Source organism: Lycorma delicatula, chromosome 1 (genome assembly GCF_047948215.1).
Source record: "Lycorma delicatula isolate Av1 chromosome 1, ASM4794821v1, whole genome shotgun sequence".
Classification (NCBI taxonomy): domain Eukaryota; kingdom Metazoa; phylum Arthropoda; class Insecta; order Hemiptera; family Fulgoridae; genus Lycorma; species Lycorma delicatula.
Window position 1 is genome coordinate 86,938,744 of NC_134455.1, and position 27,781 is coordinate 86,966,524.

The window sequence follows — 27,781 nt, forward strand, 5'->3', positions numbered from 1 at the left end:
TTAGTTGATGCAGGATCAAACTAATTTCATTACAGCATTTAAATTTAGCTAAGTATATCTGATTTCATTTTCCAATATATTAATTTATTCAGTACCTTTATCTTGGAATACATTTATTTCATAATGTTTATATTATTAAACATATAACATCACTACAATTAATTCTGTAATACTATTCTTTACAAATTATTAATTACTTTATCATATCTTTCACAGTTCCATCGTTCATTTACTGTAATAAATTTTATGGTATCTTTTATGTTTTTTTTAAATTATTTATGTTAACCTCTTTAGTAAATTTTACAATACAGAAACTAGCCATAGCAAAGTAGCATGTAAACAAATAAAAATATATTTGTAACCTAACTGTTGTATTGGTATTTTGTATTGGGAGATTTTATTTTACAGCTATACATACTGTCTCATACATGTGATCATCAGCTTCTTCTGTCCTACCAAGCACTATCATCCAGATTCCTTCACTCCATTGCCTTCATCATTCCAGATACCCACCACCTTGAAGGTCATCTCCAACTTCTTTTTTCTTGTGGAGTTCGTTTAAATATCTTTCTATGCAATCTACATTCCTCCATTCTCCCACGTCCATACCACTGTAGCCATCTCTTTTTTCAAATAATCAATTACTGCATTTTTCCCATGATTCTTCTCTTTATTTCTTCATTTCTTTTGCAAGAAGCCTAAAGAGTCTACAATTTCTGCAGAGCGAAGCCACCTCTACAACTAATAATTATTCTTCATCTCTCTTCCTAAGCTCCCACATTCTAAACTACACAACAGGAAAATTTTAATTATACTATTGTGTATACTGTACTTTTTTGCTTTCTATACACTTGCTGATAAATATAATGAATTTCATCTTTTAATAGCAATTCTTCCATCTACTGTAAGTGAATAATATTTGCATCGACTTCTTGCTTGAAAGTAACTATCAGCCAGATTCCTAACATAACCCAAGATATAATTTATAATATGCCTTAAAGATATTTCCCTTGACATTTAGTCCTCTCCCTTTGAACCAGCAACAAGACATTTTGTTTCATTAAAAATTAATCTTTTAATTCCATTTCAAAATGGAATCTTTTAATTCCATTTCAAAATGGCTTCCATCAGTTTCTACTCTTAAATTAAAAAACTAATTTTCCTTTTTTTTAAACTTAAAACAATGAAACATAAGTATGTAATTCTCTTTTATGGAAACAATATTATTTTGTTGATATACTTTTAACAATACTGATTAAAGAAAAAACACAATTCATCTCATCCCATTCAATGTGAACATAAATATGTGCTCAAAATAATTTTCAACAGCGGCTTCTGAATTGTGAACTATTTTGTAGTAATATTTTTAATTTAATGTATTTACCTTACATTATTATTCCATGTGTTTGTATTAAAATAAGTAATATGGATTTAAACACATCTAATCTTTATCTTATAATCTGTTTCTATATTTATAATTTATCTTATACTGACATGATCTAAATATCTACTTTTATCTTCAGATCAGAATAAAGATCTATTTATCAAGTTATTTAGGAGATGCTATGACTTGAGGGTAACAGATTCAAGAAGATTTAACCCATGCATGTTTTTTACAATCATAAAAAAAAAATCATCAGAAATACCACCTCTGAATATTTTCTTTTAATTTCATAAAAAAGCACCTTCCATCCTAAAAATTTATTATTATAAATTTACCTAACTTCTTATTGTTTTAATCTATCAAACTGAATTTTTAGGAAGTTTCCAAACCTTTAGAAAACTAATAACCCCACCTAAAAATTGAATTCATAACTTTGACTGCTTCAACTTATCTATTTGAATTCCTTTTCTCTAAAACAAGTTACATCAGAGTGAAAATAATTTTTAACCTAAACCTAAAAAGAGGGGATATATTTTTTTTGTGGTGTTTAATGGTATTAATCAATAAGAACTGTTTTTCAAGAGAGAATAAGTAAATAAACTAAGAACAGAAGTATGCAAGCAAGTTAAATTTTAACCTTTATTCATATTCCAACAACTTTCTCAGACTCTAATGCCAGTTTTTAAAAATGCATTACACACGTTAATTTTTCAACTTTTCCTGAATAACAGGAAGTGATAAAAAACAACAAAAAAATCTAAATATTAAACTACTTAAGAGTTTCCTGTTACATAGTGACTACGTGTGATTCAAAGATTATTTAGTAGTAACCAAGCCAAGCTTTTAAAGGAAAACAATCAATAAATGCTAGGCAACTAAGAACTACAACTTAAAAAACAGGTAGTAGTATAAAAGGGCATGAAAATCAAACACAACAAACAGTTACTACTAAAACTAGCTACCATCAACAACACACATTTATTCAACAACCTAATCGAATCTAACTTTGACAACTGTTATTCCACAAAATCAACACTGATTTCTTTCAGATAATACATATATCTTTTTTTCTTTCAGTATAAAATAAAACTGCACACTTAAAAGTAATAATTTTTCACAAATTACTGCACAATGTTTATCACAAGTAAATGTTGTAAAAAAATTTAATTTACAATAATAATCATTTATACTCAGAATTTCGTTCACAAACAAATATCAAGTAATTTGAAAAAAAAACCTTTTTAATTATAAAAACAGTTTTTGTTTATATAAAAACCTTTTTTATATAAACAGTTAAAAAGGTTAATAAACAGTAAATAATTTAATTAGCTTATGATTTCTTATGTACTTGACTTTCTGCATAGAATGAAGACACTGCATGTTATTTAAAACTTTTTTTAATATTAATTTTAATATAACTATATTTTGAAAGTACTGTATAGAAAATTGTATAATATAACAATGATAAAGAAATTAAACATCATTGTAAAATAAAATCTGTTACTATAATTGTTTTGAAATGACATAATCATAATTAGCACCAATAATTATTATACTTAGATCATAAGCATGAGCACAGTTCACCTAATGTAGAAAAAAATCTCCTCTAATCCTTAAAATAATAAAACATGTAGAACAAAAAAAAAAAAATAAATAAAAATTTTAATTGATTTTATAATTTAAAAAAATCAATAATAAAGTTAAAGATTATCATATAGAGAACTAGGCCTATAAAGTGAGGCCATGGTAATCTTTAATTTCCCCAATACTGAAGATAGGATATTTATTACAGCTAGGTTGGCTGAGAAATATCATTCAGTTAAAAATGTTTAATTGTCTAGGTCAGATATGAACATGCAAACCTACGATTAAAAAACTTTTGCTTTATCACTAACTTAACCTGATTCATAGGTAAGACTCATTCCTAAAATAACAATTACATATAAACAATTTTTTGATATAAATAAAGAGATTTCTATAAGTTCATATCTGAATATCTGATCAACACACTACTATAAAATTAAGTATTGCTTACAAATACATTGTAACCTGGATAAGATGTTTTCTGTCATTAAATGTGATGGTTCCACAATATCTAAAATGTGTACAACAGAAGCATTCTAGAATTTGAAAGGGTATGAAGATAAGATGACAATGGCAAATGTCATATTCAATCAAGGACACTACTTCACTCTTCTCAATTGCAACTAAGCATGCAAATGAAATTTTTTGTGAGTAATAATTGCAACTGTTTCTACCAAATAAAACAATATTTAAACAAGTTCTGAGTCCTGAGTCAAAAGTTTTATTTCTGGTATAGGTGAAACATTTTATTTACATGAAAGAAAAAAAATGAAAATTGTTCTTATATATATTTTATTTCATGATTATCCACACAAACAGCGTAGTTTCAAAAAAAACCTTTAACTGGATGTATCATATACATCAATTTTTATTCCAAAAGATTAGTAGGTGCCTATTACACTTGTTCAAAAATGACTTACAACAGAAAGGGTTATAAGAGGCTGATGTTATCTGTGACTAAAAATAACTGTAAAAATGCCTATTACTGTTATTAATAACATTATTTCTTTGCACTGTAGAAAATCTTACATTGGAATTACATTTTTATAGATTTGGATGGAAAACTAATAAATATATAAACTATATATATATATATATATATATATATATATATATATATATGTAAATGTTTTAATATTTGTTAACTTTAACAACTACAGTATTAATGATAAACTTCAAGATATTGCGAAAATGGGAGAAACCATTCCTACTTTTTTTTAAGTTGAAAAATGTTTCAGCAAAAGTTAATTTAAACTGCAAGAACTTTAATTTTTTCTACAACCAAGCTTTTTACACATAGTTACATAAGCAGAGAAATGGTCAGAAATGCATGTTTCATAAGTAGAGAGATTTTTAAAAATATTTAAATTACAGTTGTTGAGAGTTTTGCAGCTTTTAGATTAGTTTTATAATATTTTTGAAATAAAACCAAACATTCAAGAAAACAGTAAAAACCCATTTTTTTTTCAAACACAGCATTATCCCCACCATTATTTTTAAAATTATATATTTTATTTTAGTCTACCTTTAAGATAATCAAGTACTCCAGTGGTGAAAGTTTATCTAATAGATGAATAATGCTTCATAGTTAAAACATAACAGATAGACAAGCAGACAAAATACATATAATGAATAACTTCTAAGACAAGCCATAAACCCAACTGCAGTTAATCAGAGCCAAAGTTATTAAATATGCCATTAAATGAACTCAAACAAAAAAAAAAAAAAATCATACTCAATGTTTTAACACCAAACTTAAACTTGTTTAATCATATTAAAAAATACATTACCCTAAGAAAATTTCAATTTAGTAATAATAGATAATACCCCAAATCATGATGTAATATCAAAATTAAATGCTATCTTCAATTTCAGTTTCATATGTCCCGTTCTTAAAAATTCAGTAAGGTATAATAAAAATGATGACAGAATTGCTTAATAAAATACACATAATATGAAACTAAGCCAATAATAATTGTTATAAAAATGGTGCAATATTGCTTTGGACAGTCTAAGCTGAAAGAAAAGGGTTAATCATTAAATATAGTAAAGATAATTTAATAGTTTAATATCCACTTGGACTAGCCAATCTATTCAATTTAATTTATTTTAACTATTAAAATTTATTTTGTGACATGTATTTATTTATTTTAAGTTTAGTTTTTATACTTAATTACAATTAATATCTCTATCCATGTAATTGCTTAAAAACAACATTTAAAAAATGCAAATCAAGTTTGTTTGCATTCTAATACAGCACAATATAATAATTTTGTTAAAATTAATTAAGAAATTATTTCACCTACTGCTTTTTATATTTTTATGATCCTACTGGGTGACCTTTTAGAAATATCTGCTTCAGAAGGAATTTTTTTTTTTAAATATTACTTAACATAAATAAAATGTTAAAACTGTCAGATAGATATTTCCTACATCAGTCATTAAAATAAAATTTAATGTCAATAATTTTAATTTAATTTCTCTGAAATAAAATTTATTTTTAACTTTAAATCCTTGAAAATTAGTTCAACTGTTTAGAATCTAAAAGAGATACATTAATACACCACAGGAAGAGTAAGGAAGAAAGACAACAAATAGTTTTCCTTTCCTTTGCTTGCCAGACAAATAAAATCTAGCAAAGACATTGCCAACAAAGAGAAGCATTTTCTTAGACCAGATACACCACTAAAAATAATTATACATATTTATTAATTTATTTAATGAACAATTCCAATATGAGCTTTGGCTTATGCAATCAATTACTGATAATAGAATCATGACCTTTATCTATACTGCATTACTTGTTTTATTGGATGTTGTAAGAAGTAAGATTTCTTGAATAAATTCTAATGAATAATGTTGGGAAAGAATGTGCCAAAACATTTGTTTAAAATTCTCAAATACCTTGAAAATCACAAATGGCATTGTCTTACATTATAAATCTTTTAGCACCAATAAAATGACAATGGATTTAAAAATTACTTTTTAATTTTTTTTATTTTTATGTCTCCTGCTTTATTTGTGTGTTAATATAAGAAAATAAAACTTAACTACTTCAAGTGTGCCAGATAAAAGCAAGGAAATAAGATAAGTGGCTCAGTTAAATCTCCACTCTATAATTGCCACTGCACATTTATAACCAATTGTGAAATAGAATAAGCTGACCACATTTAGATGCAATTACGAATATGATCCTCTTCACTTAATTCTTCTCAGCCTTCATGTATAGTAAGCATAATTTAGCAACAATGAAGAGCTGAAGGACAAAAAAATAAATTGTACTTAACTGGAAGTGGTTCTATAAAAATTGTAGAACTAGAAATGGTGGATATGATTGTTTCTATTTATAACTACCACATTTCATTGAAGTGCTAGGTGGTGATCATAAAATACCAACTTACAAAAGCAATAAATAATTTAATATTAGTTGTATTATGATTCACAAAATATTTACAACAAAATACAATTTTTATTATGCAACGAAGAGATGATCATTTAATAAAGACTATTAAATGAGAAAATGCCCTTCCATAAACATTTCATATAAAGATATAAAATATTTCAGTCATGGTTTACAATTCCCTTATTACATAAGTTTTATTAAATTGGGGGCCATAGCTATAATGTGACAGCAAAAAATTAACTGTTAGAAATATACAAAATAAGACACAAAATTAGTTATTTCATTCAGTTTTTTTTTCATACATTAAGACTTGAACAAACTGTATTGAGACAAACGACCAAATTTTAATTTTATACAGATATTTCAACTATAATTAATTTTTAAAATATTAATTTTACTCTAATTATGAGGCTAATTAGATTTTCATGGTTGAAGAGTCCAGAGGAGGGAAACCAAGGAAGCTCCAGACTTCATTGATACCAGTAAAATTGTTTAATTCCCATTCAACAGAAGTTTTGAAAATGAATTGTTAGAAGATCAAAATATTTATTTTCATTAACTACAAGCAAGTAATAGTCAATTACAATTTCTATCAATTGATTTTGGATGGAAAGAGATCTCTGACATCTACAGCATTATTTTGGTTTTTGTGTCGTTGAAAGATTATGTTGTTTGAACATGTACTATAACAAAATTTCAGTTTTTCCTAAATAAGGGACCTAAGGACCATGAATACCTGAGTGGCAACAGGGTCAAACTTTCATATAATCAAGGTTTTACTGGCCAAAGTAAGTGGTGAGCAATTTAAAAAAGAATAAATTAAATATTACAACATTTTAGAGAGGAACAAATATGCCAAAATATTGGATGACCTTTTTTATATACACTTTTTTTTTGCGTTACAATAAAAAAATTTTCTTAACAGTTAAAAAAAAAACAAACAAACCTATTTGATAATCATTGCCAAAGAATTTTTTTTTTTTTAATTTAACTATTATTCTGTTAAAATTTGCATTAATATTATGTTTATTATCAAAAATGTCATTCTATATCTCTTTATAATGCTATATTTTTTTTACTCTTCTTCCATCCTCTGTAGAATAAGTCTATTCTTTTATTACACATTAAAAATGCAGACTATGTTTATTTTAGTATTTATATATATATATATATATATATATATATAAATTTACTTGCTCACCAAGCAAGTCTTGATTACAACTCGTCACAAATCAAATTGTTTAATAGGTGATTTTCAAAATTGAAGGTTCTGAGGTTCAAATCCTAGTAAAAGTTAGTTGCTTTTATATGAATTTGAATACATGATAGTGGATACCAGTGTTCCTTTAACAATCAACAGTGTCAAGAACAGTAAACTGTTCTTGAGATGTGTGGTTAATTAAATCCCAATACCAGAATTTGTACAATAATACCCCTCATTTACATGTCATACATATCATCCAAGTTGAATAGATTACAACACACATTATGAAAAATTATACAGATTATGAAAAAAGAATATTTACTTCATATATATATATATATATATATATATATATATATATATATATATGATAATACCCATTTACATTTATTTAATTTCTGGAATTTAAGAATTTATTTTATTCATATGAAGATAAGAAAAAAATTTTGTTTAATATATACAAATGAAAACAAAACCACCAAAAATTGCCTATCACATATTCCTTATCTTATTAGCCAATTAATAACACCCAACAGGCTCTCATAAAGGTCCAATGGTCAGGCATAGGTAGGCTTACTATATGTTTTTGGATCCAACCCAGGACATATTTTTGTAATTACTTAAAAGTCTTAACGGTTTACTGAAACATTAAACTTTATTTATCAGTTGTATTTTTCACTAGACATGACTTTTTTCAGAAATGGTTTGTTTGTTTTAACTACATTTTAAAATTCACTACAAGAAAGTTCTGAATTAATTTTAACATTTAGTAGATACTGAAAGTCTACCCCTTTCTGCAAACTAAATATTCCCCATAATTGAAAAAACTCTCTCAACTGGAGCAGATGGCCCAGGCAAAGACATCGCAAACTCAACCATTTTAGGAATATTGCAACATGAAATATCACTCTTGAAACACCTTAAAAATTGCTTTCCACTTCTCTTCAATAGTATGAGGATTATTTTTTTTTCAAGGTCCGATCACCTTGAAAATAAAAAATTTTTATTTGTAACAAGTACTAATAAGTAACCATAACAAGTACCAAGTATCAAGTAACATAGTTACGCTATTTCTCTACATAGTCGCCACTCCGATTTAGACATTTGTCGTAGCGTGGTACCAACTTTCCAATACCCTCATCATAGAATGGTGCCGCCTGTTTTCAGCCATGTTTCTACGCTGGTCTGCAGCTCGATGTCTGTGCCAAAATGTTGTCCTCCTAGCCAGTGTTTCATGTGAGCAAAGAGGTGAAAATCGGATGGAGTCAAGTCTGGGCTGTATGGTGGGTGATCAAACACTTCCCGACAAAAACGCTGCAGGAGCTTCTTTGTTACAGCTGCAGTGTGTGACCAAGCATTGTCATGGAGAAAGACAATGCCTGATGACAACATTCCTCTGTGCTTATTCTGAATTGTCCTTCGTAGACGTTGAAGAGTCACGCAGTATGAGGCTGCAGTGATGGTCATGCCACGTTCCATGAATTCCACCAAGAGAACTCCATTCCGGTCCCAGAACACAGTAGCCATACACTTTCTGTTGGAGAAGGTTTGCTTGAACTTCTTTGGTTTACTGGGAGAATGAGAATGCATCCACTGTTTGGATTGTTCTTTTGTTTCTTCAGTTTCAAAATGGACCCATGTCTCGTCCCCTGTGACAATTTTGTTCAAAAAATCTTCTCCCTCATTGTGGTAGCGCTGGAGAACCGTTAGGGAGGGGTCCATTCTCATTGTTTTATGATGGTCGGACAGCATCTTGGGAACCCATCTCACACACAGTTTGGGGTACTGAAGTTTGAAGAGCTGAGCTTGAAATTTCAGGAAATGAATCACTCAATACAAAAATTGTGAACTAACGATTTTCTCGAATTGCCTCATCCACTCGCACAACAAGATCATTGGTTGACACTCGCTTCCTTCCCTGACCACCTGCATCATGAACATCTGCAAGTCCTGCTTTAAAGTTCCTGCACCATTGTCGCACTTTGCTGTCACTTATTGAAGTTTCACCGTACACATTATTTATTCATCTATGAATTTCACCTCCATTACACCCCTCAGCCTGAAGAAATCGAATTACCGCACACACTTCACACTTGGCGGGAGATGCTATTGTTGTAGAAATGTTTACGTGCTAGCTGCATGTTCAGAACTGAACAAAGTGACGTGGCGTGATTGAAGGCCATAGTAGAGACGCTGCGCAACACAAATGCACAATGATTCATCCGATTTTTGCACGGGTTTTTATTTTGTGACCGATTGGACCTTGAAAAAAAAATAACCCTCGTATATGGTACTTTTTCAGAACTTGAACCCACAACCTACCCTTTGGTTTTGAATTATCTGGTTCAACAATGTACATTCACCAAATAGGTCATCAATATTTACAGAATCTTTTATAATTTCATTAACAACTTGTGCACTCTCTTCTAAATCAGACCAGGCAATTTCAGTTTATAAATTTATCCACTGAAACTTACTTACTTTATCAAAACTGGTTCTCCACAACTCTAAGTATACAATACTAGAATTATAAAAATTGTCTACGCTTGAGAATTTTTGTTCCTGATCATCACTACTTTTTTTTTAGAGTGCACAGCAATTCTTTGGCAGAAGATGGTATAAATTTATGGGTTTTTCTTACCTAAAGTTAACAAATTAATTCAGAATTTGTCTGAAATGCTTCTATTGCTGTGACAGAATTAGCTTCTAATTTCAGAACTGCATTATTAAATAACTGTGAAGTACCATATAAAAATTTCAAAAACAGTTCACTTTCTAGATTTTCAAAATAATCAAATAATAATTTTGGGCATTTGTCACAAGATAAGAAGTATGATTTTAGGCCATCAAAAATGGAAAGAATTCTTTCTATTGCAGGTAACAAACTAAGGAACCTTGTACTGCTATGAGGTAATACTTTTTTGTAATCTGTTTCCACAAATTTACAGAACTCTTTAAGTTTCGTTACTCTTACTGTATATAAGTGAAAATATTTATTAATTTTTATAACTAACTTCTATGTTCAGGGGTAGAGAATCACATGCCATTTGTACTGAATTGTGTACAATGTGGACCGAACAACCAATTCCTAAAATAGGTCTATCTAAATCACTTTGAACTTTTCTGAACACATTTTCATTCCCTTTTCTCTTCACATCACCAAAGTTACTGTTAGTGTTATCAGCAGTATAACAAACCAACTTTTCTTCAAGTATGTATTTTTTCACATACTGCAAAAGATACAATCAAAATTTGAGCAGTTTCACCTGACACTTCATCAAAATTTAAAAGTTTAACTTGAAATCCCTCCTCCAGACTGAAATATCTTATAATAATGGGAACAAGTTTTACTTCACTTCTGTTTCAGCTATACATTGTTTTCCAAAGTTCCATGTTTCCCAAAGAATGCAACACATTATCAAATATAAATGGTGAAATAATGTTAACAATAACTGCCTTGGTTTTGGTTCTAGCAGATGAAAATTTTGGGTCATATAACGTTTTAAACAGTTTAAATGTCAGTCTGACATTTCGAAACTGAGTTCATGTCTAGCAGTGTGATTTACAAATGTAGCTTCTTTAGCAGCACACTCCAGATCACTGTTATTCTACTACCATCTTTGGCTTTAAAAAAATATCTTGTTTGCTGAAGTAGTAGCATTAACAGTACATCTATGTTTCACGTGGTCTTCAATATCATCCTTTTCTTTATGTGCAACAGAAAATTCTCCAGTACATAGCGTGCATTAAACACATTCATTGTTACTGTCATTACACAATTTCAAAAATGTATATTCCTGTTGCAGGTTAACATTAAACACACATTTTCTTTTGCTCATTGCTAAACGATGAGACAAAAAACGAATACAGATAAAATTATCAAAAACATGTTGACGAGTTACTTCACACATGAAAACATAAGCAAATTGCCCCTGTAGTTTTGCCAAATGACTAAGTAAAAAGTTGTGGCAAGACTGGTAGCCAAGCCTCAGTCAAAATCGACATCAGCGCTTGCTCCAAGCTCGGCTGAGAGATGCACAGCCGTAAGAGAATGTTTAAAAATGTGATGTCAAGCATATAATATAAAATTAAAAAAAATCCTTGCCAGTCAAAATTCCCAAACCCCAGACATCACTAAAATACCAGGATTGTCCAGGCTAATCCTGGATTATGGCAAGCCTAGGCATAGGAGACAGAATGAAAAGTTCTTGATAATTGATAGAAAATTTTAGCACACTACCATTACCAGTTATATAGGACTCACATGAGATTAAATATAATAAATCGCATTAACCAAAAATTTCACTATACATCATAAATAAGAACATCATAAATATATAACTGTAATGAAAACACAAAAAAAAATGTTTTATAATATATAATAGGCTTTTTTAAATTCTATTTCATTAACACTGATCTGATTTTTCTGTCACTTAAAAGTTTTACAAGTAGAAAAGTGCAAAAAAGAGTGTAAAATTTGATAGAATGATCAGAAAAAAAATTATTTCATTCATAAAAATTCATCAGATGCAGGTTTGTCTAAGAATCATTTCATTCAATAAAGAGTCATTTTCCAAAAATTCAAATGTTAATCATATTGGTATTCTGAAAGCTCAATCAAACTACAATCATTACAGCTATAGGAAAGACGAGGAGAAATAGGGAGAAGCAACAAATTAATGCTACCACTTTTTATCTTTAAACAATGCATTACAGAAAAGACAGCTGATGCGGAAAAGGGAATTATTTTAAAGAAATATTTACAAACACTATTCTGTTGGCATAGAAATGTTTAAAATTGCCTTTTAAAACAAAAAAAAATATTATTGTTAATTTAGAAAGAAAAGTGAATAGCTTACTTATTAGGAAAAACTAGTGGACAAAATAACTACAGTTAAAATCTGAAAAAGAAAAAAAATATGTATATATATTCAAAAATAAAATAAATACAAAGGAAAATTACTGAACTTATTAAAAAGAGCTATTTTTAACCTCACTGATAAACATATAATACACATAGACACAAATCAGAACAGAACAGAATATTCATTTAATTATACTCAATTATCATAAAATAAAAAAAATCATAACTCATAAACACAAACAGTATAAATAGATAATACTCACCAATACAATGCAGTACAAACATAAATTAATACAACAAATCCAATTAAATAGTTTAAAACTTACTCAATAGAATGCTTACACATAAAATTATCAGATAAATCTAATACACCATCAAATAATAGAACGATTAATCAATTTTAAAAAATGATAAAACCAATGCTAAAAATATCTCATCATATTGAGCTTTGATACATAAAATATTCATAATTTATATTTATTTTATTAGTATTATTTTTTTTTTAAACTGACATCTGTCTAGTAGATAACAATAACATTTCATAATTAACAATAATAAAAACTGATCCATAACGATATAGCTAAAACTGATTTTTAACGTTCTAAATTAGCAAGTTACATAATGGATATTTACGAGAAGCAGTTAACCTAAAAGTAATCTCATCATTAAACCATATTAATTAACATGAAATGTGCTATTAAGACATTAATGGTTTCATTTTTTCATAAATCGATAAACTATTCATTATAAACAATAATTTTGTTTTACTTATGACTTAAAACTAAAAATACTTTTAAATGTTTCAAAATAAGTTTTCATTATTTTACAAAATGTGTTTATCAAAATTATGGTGGTATACAGGTGATACGATGGATAAAGAGGAATTTCATGATACAGTGAGTGATGAATCGAGTTTGACTATTACAAATGAGAAAATAAAAAAACGACCATCAGTAGTACCTCATCGTCCACGACAGACGCTCATCAGACAAGCATTCTATTTAGTTGATGCAGAATACATGAAAGCAAGACCACAACAGTTTTACATACGATCGTTATCTGGAGATATTTATTTAATTAAGTATGAAAGAATATTATTTTAACACAATTTATAAAACTTAATTATTTCTTTTAAAAACCATAAATAACTCAGAATAGTGTAGAAAAACACCAAGAATGCAAGATTAGTCTCATGAATTTTTTATAATTTTTTTTTTTTAAAACAGGTAAAAGTTTTATTTTATAACATTAAAAGATCACCAAAAGATGTATTTTAGCTTTGTATGTGTTTATATTGCATTATTTAATGGCAACAACTGATGAATTCATTTTTGAGTGCTGAACTTAGTGTTAATATCAAAGAGAAGTTATTAGCTAAAATATAAAAATATCTTTAAGTTTTAAATTCAGGAAATAGCTTTTACCGAGTGAACAAATAAGTACTACATTATTAATACAATTTTAACAAATATATCTGAAAATAATATATAAAAAATATATAGGTACTCACAAATAACATGAGTATATGTGATCTAGGAACACCTGATTATTAATTATATTGAATTTTTAAAACTCTTAGTATTATTAAGTATGAGTGAATAACTTATCAATTTTAAAACTATTAAATTCACTAACGTTGCTATTACTATCTGAAAAAATTTCAGAGAATTTCAGTTAAATTCTATATAATTTGATTCTTTGTTTTCAATATAAAATACAAATCTGAAGCAAGTATGTCAATCTAAACATATGTATTACTTATTTTAAAAAAATAATAAAATAACAAAATGAAAACCTGATTTAATGGCATACTTAAAACAGAAACACTATTAAAAATTAATGTTGTACGTTGTTAGATTTCCCAAACATGTTATCAAAGTGTGACAAGACGAAAGTTATTATTGTACAAAAAGTGATCTTTCCTAATTCACTAACAGGCATTTAATCCAACTAGATTTATACTTAAGGACGCTAAGTTGATGATAATTTAAAAAATAAATAAACAAAACAAAATAATTTATCCTTAGAAACTGTAAGAAATTCTAAAACTGATGCACATAATTTTAATATTAGTGAATTTTATAATAATCTGTAAGTTCCAGAATGTTGTATCTTTATATAATTTCATCCCAGTAGATAAGAGCATCATTTGTTCTTAAAAATGTAATAGTTTATAAGAGACAACATAAACCAACAGGACAGTAAATCTTGGTACTTAAACCAGGATGTGTATAAATTAAAATTCACCAACAATGTAGCAAAGGAATCAATAACATTAAAATTTATCTTATATGGGTAATCTTGATCCAGTGACCTTTTACATTAAAAAATCAACAAATACTCCCGATGAAAAACACATCACATTTAAAGTTTAAACATCTTCTTATTCAAGACCTGTAATATAATTTTACTACATACCTACTACCAGTAGGAATATATTCTAACTTTTTCTTTAAATACCACTGTTTCATGTAGAAAAATATGGTAATGCCACTTTTCATAATACTGGTAACTTAGAAGTTAGATATTTTGAACTGGCTACTTACTGCTGGAAGAATAGTAAATAAATATTAAAATATTTATTATCATATAACACTAACAGATTTTTTTTAATTTAAGAACTTCAATTAAAGAAATACCATTTTTAACTAATTCAATAACAAAAATCTTAAAATGATAGTCCGTCCATGTGAGTCTAATAAAAGAAGCTTGAGGCTGTATTCAAGATACATTTTTAACATTTGGGTGAAAGCAATTTGTAGCAATACAGTATATATTTAAACTGGTAACAAAGACTGTTGATCCCATCATCGATAAAAATGGTCCATTTACATGAGGTATTCTAAGTTGGACAGATGTTCACTATCTGGAGAAGGCTATGAAGTCTCATGAAAGTGTTAAGAGGATTTTTTAGTCTTAATGGGGTTGTTGTCTTACTTTGCAGTCCTTTTATGGGTAAATCCCTTTTTCTTCATACACCTCTTTTCTTTATCTTTGATTTTCTGCAGTTTTTCTGTATGTTTTTTCTATCTGGGTCATAGAGAAGTAAAACATTTTTAACTAAAAAACCTTTTGATCTCAAATGATGCTGACAATTTTTTTGCTGTACACCAACTGAAACTGAGCAAAAGATGCAAGGGAATTTAAAGTTATGAATCCTTGTTATTTGTTTCTTTGGTGGTGGGGGGGGGGGGCAGCTCTATAGACAAATTACTGGCTGTACAAAAAAAGCCTAATAAGGGCTGTGATGCTTATATTGAATAAAACCACACATTCTAATACGTAATAAAAATAGTCATTAACTTCCTTTTAAATTTCCCTGTCCTACTGAGAATTAATGTACAATTTAATATAAAATATAATGGATCAAAAATTATTAATCAACCTCATGAAAAGTTTTTAACTCTGTACACTAAAGGAGATAATGATACAAACATACATATCCAGATATCTCCAGTAGAGCCTAGTTAGCTGAATTCCTTTTTCATTTGACAATCTACATCGTTGTTATAATCTAGCTTAACAAATCAGAAGGACGGATTGTAAATTAGAATCCAAAAATAAATTGTGATAGGGAAACATAACTGGGAAACCAGTAGCATTCATCAAATTTAACTTAATTGATAGATCTCAATATCTTAACTTTACTTACAATATGACAAACGCTTAACTACTGCACTACTAGGACATGATTGTATAATTAATAATAATTTATATAAATAAATAGGTAAATATATCCATCACTATTTCGTCAAGATTATAAATTAACATTGACAATAGTAACAATAAACAAATTGATCTTAAGTTAATTATTTTAAATTATAAACATCAAAAGTTTATAGACTGTCACGAGCAAAATTAACTATAACAAACTAGCTAACTTTTAGGATGTAACTGAAAAAAAACAAATAAAAAAAATTACTTAAGTAGAAAAATTAATTAATTTTTTTAGACAAGTAAAAAAAATACATGTACAAAGAAATCTCCTTCAAGTTATGTTTAGACAATGAAAAAAGAATATGAACAAAAATATGCATAAATTCTGTTGTAAAGAAAAAAAAACCTGATCACAACAAAATCATAACAATGATAACAAATTAAACAATAAAAAGAGAAAAATTATTATCAACCAAGCAAAAAAGATAGAAAAATAATAGCTATTTGCAGGCGTGGTAAACTGCTAATAATGAAAATAACAAATAATCAATGAGAAATGTTTTATACATAATGTACCTACATTTAATACTTTATTATTTAATAATTAGGAATTTTTTTAATATTTAAGTATTTTTTTAAATTAATTATAATAAAGCTATATCAGGAAACACCACAAGTAGTTTGGTCTGGGCTACATAAGGAGTTATCTCCCATAAATTTAACAAACTATATAGTAAGCTTAATTCAGAAGTACACTATGGTCAAGACAAGAATGTCTCAAATTCACTATACCCAAAACTAGCCCACCTAAGTTACACTTAAAAAAATATACCAGTTGCACTAGAACACTAACATAACATGTAATTTTCATGATTCTCAGACTCTGAGCAAAAAAAATTTAGAAATAGTTCATTTAAAATTTAAAAATAAATATATCATCAATTAAAGATATCAATTTTAAATCTGCACGAGCATTTAGAAAAGTTTAATCGTTGTTCTATACTGCTATTTTTTATCAATAAGATGATTTGTTTTGACTACAAAGTTAATTACTTTCATAAGATGCAAAAATAGGCACTGTTTCTTTTCTAATATCAAAAAATAACTTTTACAAATTAAAAAAAAAATTACTTTACTCCTACGTTAACCAGCTAAATTTTAACATGATAGCCATTAATATCCATCCGGTAAGCCATTTTCCATAAGTTTAACCTCAAATTTCTGTAATAATTTTAAAATCAATAACAGTATTCTATCATTCATCTGCAACTACTTTGATCTTGTCAACAGCATACCATCATGCCCAACCAAAATCACTCAATAGTTCAGATATGCCAGTGTCATGTCATCTCTACACAACAGTTTGCTTACTATGATTTTACAATGTAAATAAAATTAATTCAACTTTTAAAATTTAACAATGTTCTTAATTTATTTCATAAACATAATTAAATTTGTGAATCAAGAGTAGGGAAGATGGGAAGTATACTGGGTCAATCAAAATTAATGGTTGATCAATTTGATGCTCAGCATTTACTGGTCAGGTTTTTGGTAGTTTTCTGCATTTTTATTAGTTAAAAATGCAAAAATCTGCTCACATAATTACAAAAATATGGGTTTCTTTCTGCTTGATGATATCGCCACATAAGCTTGAAGCTTGTGCGTGGGACATGGAAAATAAGCTAAAAGTTCAGGAATTTTAGCTCCAAAAATGTTCACGCTTTGGTATTTCATAGGGTGTTCAGAAGGATTATAATTCTTTTATGTACTTTAAATTAAATATGTGCATCCTTTATAAATATACAGATATAAAAAATTATATTCTTTTTGTTGCCATATCTGCTCAATTACATGTTACAATCATCATGACAGCACAAATTATTAGTTGGCATATGTGTACCAAATCATGAATATTTTCAATGTGCACTAAGTTCTCAATCCTTCCTAGAAAATGTTCATAGGAGTAAAATTATAACCTCACTGACAGCTAGATATAAGCCAACGTTTACCAATCCAACCACTTGGGAACTGAACGGGCATTTAAGAATTTGCATACAGAAAAGTTGAAATCAGGAAAGTTTTAACGTCTGCATTAAAATAATCCGGGAAAATAAATATATAACACAGCTACATGAATATTTCCATGAAATGATATTCACAAATAAGAAAGAACATATAACTTTCTGAATGAATAAACTACACCACATATTCACTAGAATGTATTATTCAATAGAATGTTTAGAATTTCAAATGTATTCAGTGATTTACACTTTGGTTGTTCAGACGACCAAATTCCGTACATTTTTTGTTAAACAGTCATTTTGTAACTCATTGTACTGATACCTGATTGAGTCAATGATGTGAACTATATCATATATTCAATACAAATTTTAAGATCATATTACACTTGCTTCTTGTACATAGGAAAACTTAAAACATTCCTTTATATTTAAGGACTCAATAGTAAACATTCAATTTTTTTTTTATCTCTAGTCATTTGACTGGTTTGATGCAATTCTCCAAGATTTCCTATCTAGTGTCAGTCGTTTCATTTTGGTATACCCCCTACATCCTACATCCCTAACAATTTGTTTTACACATTCCAAACATTGCCTGCACAATTTTTCCCATCTACCTCTCCCTCCAATATCAAAGCAACTATTCCTGGATGCCTTAATATGTAGCCTATAAGTCTGTCTCTTCTTTTAACTATGCTTTTACAAAAGCTTCTTTCTTCATGAATTTGTCGCAACTCTTCATTTGTCACTTTATCCACCCATCTGATTTTTAACATGCTGCTATAGCACCACATTTCAAAAGCTTCTAATCTCTTCTTCTCAGGTACTCCGATTGTCCAAGTTTCACTTCAAAAATGTTTTCCTGACGTTTAAATTAATTTTTGATGTAAGCAAATCATATTTCTAACAGAAAGTTCATTTTGCCTGTGCTGTTTGGCATTTTATATCACTCCTCTTCGTCCATGTTTAGTAATTCTACTTCCCAAATAATAAAATTCTTCTACCTCCATAATCTTTTCTCTTCCTATTTTTATATTCAGTGGTCCCTCTACATTATTTCTACATTTCATTACTTTCGTTTTGTTCTTGTTTAGTTTCATGCAGTAGTTCTTGCATAGGACTTCAATCATGCAATTCATTGATTCTTCAAAGTCTTTTTTACTCTCAGCTAGAATTACTGTATCATCAGCAAATCGTAGCATCTTTATCTTTTCACCTCACTGTTACTACGAATCTAAATTGTTCTTTAACATCATTAACTGCTAGTTCTATGTAAAGATTAAAAAGTAACAGGGATAGAAAACATCCTTGTCGGACTCCCTTTTTTATTACGGCTTCTTTCTTATGTTCTTCAATTATTACTGTTGCAGTTTGGTTCCTGTAAATGTAAGCAATTGTTTTTTTATCCCTGTACTTGAACCCTAATTTTTTTAAAATGCTGAATATTTTATTCCAGTATACATTATCAAATACCTTTTCTAAGTCTATAAATGCCAGGTATGTTAGTTTGTTTTTCTTTAATCTTCCTACTATTATCTGAGCACTAAAATTGCTTCCCTTTTCCCTATACTTTTCTTGAAACCTAACTGGTCTTCTAACACTTCTTCCACTCTCCTCTCAATTCTTCTGTATAAAATTCTACGTAAGATTTTTGATGCATGAGTAGTTAAACTAATTGTTCTATATTTTTCATATTTATCTGCTCCTGCTTTCTTTGGTATCATGACAATAACACTTTGAGGTTTCACAGAACTTCCCCTTTTTTGTAAATATTACACACCAATTTGTAAAATCTATCTATTGCTTCCTCACCTGCGCTGTGCAGTAATTCTGCAGGTATTCAAATCTTTTTATGCTCTAAACTGATATCTCAGTATTGTATCTCCCTTTTCAACCTCTTTTACTTCCTCTATAACACCAGTTTCTAATTCATTTCCCCCAAATAACTCTTCAATATATTCCACTCACCCAGCGACCTTTTCTTTCATATTATAAATCGGTGTATCTTCTTTGTTTAACACATTGTAAGATTTTAATTTATGTACCACAAAATTGTCCTAACTTTCCTGTTTGCTTCGTTTATTTTACCAATGATCATTTCTCTTTCCACTTCTGAACACTTTTCTTTAATCCACTCTTCTTTCTCCAGTTTGCACTTCCTGTTTATAGCATTTCTTAATTGCCGATATTTCCTTTTACTTTCTTCATCACTAGCATTCTTATATTTTCTACGTTCATCCATCAACTGCAATATATCGTCTGAAACCCAAGGTTTTCTACCAGTTCTCTTTATTTCGCCTAAGTTTGCTTCTGCTGATTTAAGAATGATTTAAGAATTTCCTTTTTAACATTCTCCCATTTTTCTTCTATATTCTCAACCTTATCTTTTTTACTCAGACCTCTTGCAATCTCCTCCTAAAAAATTCTTTACTTCTCTTCCTCAAGCTTCTCTAACTTCTACTGATTCATCAGACACCTTTTTTCACGTTTTTAAACCCCAATCTACATTTCACTATCACTAAATTATGATCACTATCAATGTCTTCTCCTGGATATGCTTTGCAGTCAACTAGCTGATTTCTTAATCTTTGTTTAGCCATGATATAACCTATCTAATATCTTGCAGCATCATGAGGCTTTTTCCAGGTGATGCTTTTCCATCTATTATGATTTTTAAACTGGGTATTGGCAATTAATAAATTATACTTTGTGCAAAACTCAAGATGTTGGTTTCCTCTTTCTTCCTTTTGCCCAGCTTGTATTCACCCACAATATTTCCTTCCTTGCCTTTTCTGATGCTTGCCTTCCAAACTCCAACTATTATTAAATTTTAATCCCCTTTTACGTGTTTAATTGCTTTGTCAATAATAATAGTCAATTTCTATCTATACACACTCAACCTCATCATCATCATGGGCACTTGTAGGCATATAGACATTAACAATCATTGTCAGCTTAGGTTTGATTTGTTGTCAGCTTCGGAAAAAATCAAAAACCTAAGCTTCCTTACTACAATGATTCTATCGCTAAGCTTTTTGAAATACTCTACTCACTTTCCTATCTTCTTGTTGTATATGAAACCAGCTCCTGCCTGCCCTTTATTTGATTCTGAGTTAATTACTCTAAAATCACCTGACCAAAAGTAGTTTTCCTCTTCCTACTGAACCACTGTAATTCTTACTACATCTACATTTAACCTATCCAATTCCCTCTTTAAATTTTCTAACCAACCAACCAACCTTTTTTAGACTTCTATCATTCCACGCTCCAACTTGTAGAATGTTATTGTTATTTTGTAATTTTCTGGTGACCCCTTCCATAATAGTCCCCACCTGGAGATCCCAATGGGGGACTAGTTTACCTCTGGAATATTTTACCAAAGAAGGCGCCTTCATCTTTGTTATATGAAACTGCAGAGAGCTATATTTTCTTGGAAAAAATACCAGTTATAGTTTTCCATTGCTTTCAGCTGCACAGTACTCAGATGATTGAGTGATGCTAATACAGCCTTTTAAGTCCCACTGACCTACGCCCTTAGCAAATACTGAAAGAGCTGCTGCCCTCTTTCAGGAATCATTCCTTAGTCTGGCACTCAATAAATACATCTCTGATATGGTTGCACTTTCAATCCAGCTACTCTGTATCACTGAGCACTCAAGCCCCTTCACCAATAGCAAGGTCTCATGATTCATAGAGGGAGATATTCAATATAAGTGGAGCAATGAATTTTTCTAGCTTTTTTTCTTATACTTCAAACAACTAATTTTATTTAACTCTTTATTTTATTTTATTTTATGGTTGATATTTTGTTAGTTTGTAAAGTAGAACTATTACAATCTAATCAGAATTTAAGAATAATTCTCAAGGTACGCTAAGCTTTTCCTTATCATATCAACCCAAATTATGTTGTAGAAAACAGATCTTAAACTTTTTTTACTTGAAAATTTCCTTGAGCTTTTAAACTGCTTGAGACACACTACCTAGAATACTACAAATCTAATTTTAAAATAAATAAATAATTTAAACATATATAATTGCAAAGTATAGTATAAAAATATATTATTATAAATATAAAAATTCTTCTTTTAAGTTAATTAATAACAAAATACAGTAATATCTCATTTCAAAAATCAGCATCTTTAAAAATTATCACTTCTTTATAAAAATAATGTCATCACCTTAATCTCATAATATTTTTAAAATGAAGTAAAAATATTCTCATAAATATTCTAAAAATATTATATAAAAAAATATTATTCTAAAAATATTCTCATAATGAAGTAAAAATGTATTTATAATAATTTACAATAGTGATAAATCACACATCCAAAGTACTTATTATAGAATAAACAATTGATAAATTTGGCAATTATTTACTATTTAATATATACAACAACATAATTATAACAATTATACACTAAAATTTCATTAAAAACACAATATTATATATGTTATGCTGATGCATAACTATCATTTTATAAACCTATACTATTCAAAAAAAATCATTTCATCTTTAAAAAATAAGATCATATTAAAAAAAAAATCATTATTAAGAAAATTCCAAATTAACTTAAAGAAAAAGTTTCTAAACAATAAGGAAAGACATTGTATATTCTAGTAGATATAAGAAAAAATATCTCACTAATACATTAATCAATAATTAATGGGAGAGTGACTGAATGTATTATCTGTCTGACACTGCAATAAAGGTTTTACATTTAATATGTATTTCCAATTAAGAACCATAAACCTACAGAGTTACCAATATGTTTACATTGCAGTACTAATAAACACAGCTGGACTTCAAGATTTTGGAATAAATTTTCATAAATAAAGAGTAGCTGCAGAATAATATTTCAAAAAGAAATTCAATCATTCATTAAAAATAAAATAATCAATAAGTAATTAACAAGAAAGCAACAATAAAAAATTGAAATTTTAGAATCAATGTTTCATGTGAGCAAAGACGTGAAAATCGGATGGAGCCACGTCCATGCTGTATGGTGGGTGATCAAACACTTCCCAACGAAAACACTGCAGAAGCTTCTTTGTTACAGCTACAGTGTGCGGCCGAGGATTGTAATGGAGAAAGACAATGCCTGATGACAATATTCCTCTCCGCTTATTCTTATTCAAATAAGAATAAGCGGAGGATGAAACGCTGGCTAGGAGGACAACATTTTGGCACAGACATCGAGCTGCAGACCAGCGTAGCAACATGGCTGAAAACACTGGCGGCTGCATACTATGACGAGGGTATTGGAAAGTTGGTACCACGCTATGACAAATGTCTAAATCAGAGTGGCGACTATGTAGAGAAAAGAGTTGCTATGTAGAGACTACTTAGTAACTACTTAGGCGACTAAGTAGTTACAATGCAGTTAGTACGTTGTAGGTACAAACTATGTAGTTATAGTTTGTAAGTCCTTGTTACAAAAAAAAAATTTATTTTCACTGTGGTTTTAATTTTGTGACCGATCGGACCTTGAAAAAAAAATAACCCTCATATATTATTGAACATAATCAAATTATATAAATTAATAAACAAACAGCTACAAAAAAATAAATATGTAAATTAAAATACATCCTGAGGTAGATTTATGAAGAAAAGAATTTTTCATTCACTAATGGTGTACATAAATTAACATAAAATCTACGTGTTAAAAAAGTGATGTATTAATAGTGCAAAAACCAATACACAGATTTTTACCTAACAAAGATAATAAAAATACTAAGCTTATATATACTATTTGTGCATACAAACAATTAACATAAACATTTAAACAGATCATACAGCTGAAATAATGAAATGAATAATTAATAATAAGCTAAATAATAAACTGGATTCAAGTAAAATGCAAACTACATCCCTTAGAACCTCACGATTCCACACCTGATGAACCAAACGAAAAACAGACAAAATACTGGAGCCTGACATCCAATCAATAAACCCATTAATGTAATCATTGAAGTTAAAAAACAATGGATTTTGTTACACTACACATTATAGACACTCTTTAGTGCGGCTAATGACTGCAGCATTCAATGCCATTTAAAGAACAAAAAAAAAATAATCTGCACTTCTCAATTTATATAATCGATACTCTGCAGTTACAATTACTTTAATCTCTTAGAGTTATAAGTATGTTATTATGTGTATTTTAAGCATAGTATGATAGCTGAAGCATTAATAAAAACGATTAATCACCAATAGTCATCTTTATCATTTGCAAACAAAATTACCTAAGAATGTACGTTCTTAGGTATAGTACACTCAATACTGTGAACTTTTGAATCTGTTCTTTGATTTTTGTATGGCATACACTTTTTAATTTGTGAAATTTAAACATAAAATATTGTTTTCAAAAGTAAATATCAATACACTATTTTTTTTTTTTATACTATGTATACTACATCGACAACACATTAGGTTATAAAAAATGTTATAATAAATTTGTATGAAAGTAATTCATTTTTTATTTGCTTATCACCATTTCATAGTTTTTTCATTACCTTGATCAATATAAAATGAAAATGAACATAGTAATCATGGAAAAAATAATAAAGGCAAAAAATAGCAGTCAACATCAACAGAAATCAAAAAGGGGATGCAATTAAGCAATCTAAAAATAGTAAACATTTTTCAGCTTACTTTACTTACTAATGTAAGTTTTTCATTCTGTAGTTATTTCTAATAAATTAAAAATTATCATCAAAGAAATGGAACATGATTGCATGATTTGGTTACAAAGAAAAATTATAGCTAGAGTAGTGAATTGCCATATGTATCAATATACATATAACCCCAACTTAATAACTTGTCAATAGAAGCTATTAAGTTAGGGTTTAACTGTACTGCAGAATGAAATCTATTACTTAGATTTACAATCCATTCTATTTCATAATTACATTCTTTATAAAACTTATATTTAAAAAACTATCTACAAGTTATTTTTTATCAATATACTGCCTAATAACACATTGTTAACGTAACTGTCAAATACAGATCTAAGTTCATAACTTTTGGTGCAGTGTCATAAATTGGAAAATAGCATCCAAATTATAAACCATTAATAAATATGTCAAAACTTTACAAATGAAGAATTCTGTAATTATAAAATTTTACTGTTCATTTTAAACAGTAAATAACGCTAAATGGCAAACTGAAAGTAAATATTGAATAAACAATGACATGACATGGAATATATTTATTAAATTTGAAAACTTTGTCTTGTTAGTGTTACATTAAAAATGTTGATCTTTTTACAATAAGACTAATATGAATTTAATACATAAAATTTCATTCTTTAATCTAAAAATAAAAAGAAAAAGAAATGGTCATATGTATAAAATATGAAAAGAAATGAAATGCAAATTAATAATAATGTTTATTATTATGTAATAAAGAAACAATATTGCTGTATAAAGAATATTTTAGACTTTTTCACTTCTACATAATATATATCTGTAAATAATTAAGTTTCAGATGTAAGATTGGTATTTTTTAACATTACAAAAACTGGAAATAACATATGAGAAAGATATGCAAATTATTAAACTAATAATAAAGTGGATTGATTGATAATAAATGTACAAAAATATTAAAGAGGATAAAACAAATGTCTCTATAAAAATAACTATCTTAAATAAAATCTATAGCATGAACAAATAGCAGGCTGTGATTACTGTAAACCATGCAGTAAATATGTGTTGTTGTCATTATTATTATTATTATTATTATTATTATATTACCTCTTTATTTGTAAAAATAATTATATTTTAATGTATATGCTGTGATAAATAAACTGATATTAAAAAAAAATTATCAATGAGAAAATTTATTTTATTTTTCATTCATCATTACTGTAATCTACATATATAAAAATGAATGTTTGTCTGTCTGTATGTCTCTTATGCCTTCCTAAACCGTTCATCCAATAGCGATGAAACTTTGGGGAATAGTTGGACACATGCCAGGGAAGGTTTCTGAATTAGTTTGGACCTGCTAGGTGGCGCTGGTGTCAAGATATTTTGAAAAATTGTATTTATGGTCTGATTTGCCTCATATTCAGAATACATGTTACTTACATGGAAAGAATTATCTCTGCAAAAAATGAACCCTCTAGATGGTGCTGGGGTTGAGATATTTAGAAAAATTATATTTATGGACTGATTTGGTTCATATTCAGAATATGAATATTAGTAACGTGAAAAGAAATATTTTTGCAAAAACTATACATGCTAGGTGGGGCTGGTGTCGAAATATTTACGAAACAAACAAACAAATATACAAACAAACTTAAATTAGGTATTTAAGTTAAATTAAGGTATAAAAGTTAAATTATTTATATATTTATATATATATATATTATTTATAATATATATTATTTTATTATATATATATATATATAAAATAAAAGGGTGTCATTAAAGGAAATTTCAGAAGCAAGATAATAATATAAATGCTAAATTAAATTACATTGTGAAGTTCTGACACCTCAGACTACAAATCACAGAATGCCCAGGCCTACTGACTAGAGAAGTATTGATCCATCATGAGAATATCAATCATCATATGGTTCAATAAATCTAGGAAAGAGTTGATAAATTACAATGACAAATTTTTTTCAACATCCATTAAGCAGTTTTCACTTGTTTTGTCCAAAGAGAAATGATGTAAAAAACAAAAATTTAGTCGATTATGAAGATACTGAATCCCAAATATGAATGTGACTAAGGCAAAAGCCTGAAGTATTTTTTAGGGTTGGGATAAGTCACTCTCTACAAAAAATGATGGTGCGTGGGTTTGTATATCATATGTGCTAACATTTTTATTTTAGCTGCCATTGGCGTAGAGCAGACCAATGATGATGCACTGGGCAGCTGCACACGGTTCCCTCCATGACTCTCTCCCGCAAGAAGCAGTCCATTGTCAATTAATTTATTTTATAGATTGTTTAATTTAATTTCTAGGCGTAGATTATTTTTATTTAATTATTATTATTTATTTACTTGATTTTATTAATAAAAGAAAGCGATTATTAGTTAACATTTAGCAGTGAAAAAAAAGGATTCTTTAATTAGTGTGAGAGAGCTGTTGCTCCATCCACGACTCTCTCCTGCTAGAATCAGTCCATTGTCAATTAATTTACAGATTATACTCATATTTAATTTAATTTCTAATCATAGATCATTTTTATTTATTTAATTTAATTAATAAAAGAAAGGGATTTTGTTTATATTTAGCAGTAAAAAAAGTATTTTTTATTTAGTGGGAGAGAGTCATTTGTGCACAACCAGCTGGTGCATCACACAGTCCACTCTGCACCAATCACATGGTCTCCTCTGTGCCAACAATAGTAGTAGCTGGACTGGCAACTAATACAACCTCACACAAACACACATAAGACTAAACAAACAAGACAATGTCTACTCACTATATCTACTCACTCCTTAAGCCTATTTTAAATATAAAAACACCAAAATGATCAAAAAAATATTCTTTACACACTAATATTTCTTTTCTTAAAATATTTCTGTAAAATACTTAATATTGTCACAAACATGAAGATACGTCAAGGGTACAGGGGGCACAGCCCTCTGGCTAGACGGTCTGACGAGTGAGAGGGGACATGACTAGCTAGAGTATATAAGTGGAGCAATTTTT

The 27,781-nt window shown here is 28.4% G+C and overlaps 1 protein-coding gene and 1 long non-coding RNA gene across 4 annotated transcripts in view; one reads left to right on the top strand and one right to left on the bottom strand.

Annotated features, from left to right (window-relative positions):
* The window catches only part of LOC142319871 (uncharacterized), a 34,901-nt gene extending 8,962 nt beyond the window's left edge, over nucleotides 1-25,939 (top strand). Inside the window, exons 3-4 of the long non-coding RNA XR_012755282.1 lie at nucleotides 13,301-13,520; nucleotides 23,172-25,939. This is a non-coding gene — a long non-coding RNA (uncharacterized LOC142319871). The remainder of the gene's footprint in view (nucleotides 1-13,300; nucleotides 13,521-23,171) is intronic.
* The window catches only part of LOC142319837 (nucleolar pre-ribosomal-associated protein 1), a 246,924-nt gene that overhangs the window by 75,267 nt on the left and 143,876 nt on the right, over nucleotides 1-27,781 (bottom strand). The gene's annotated exons all lie outside the window — the stretch shown is intronic.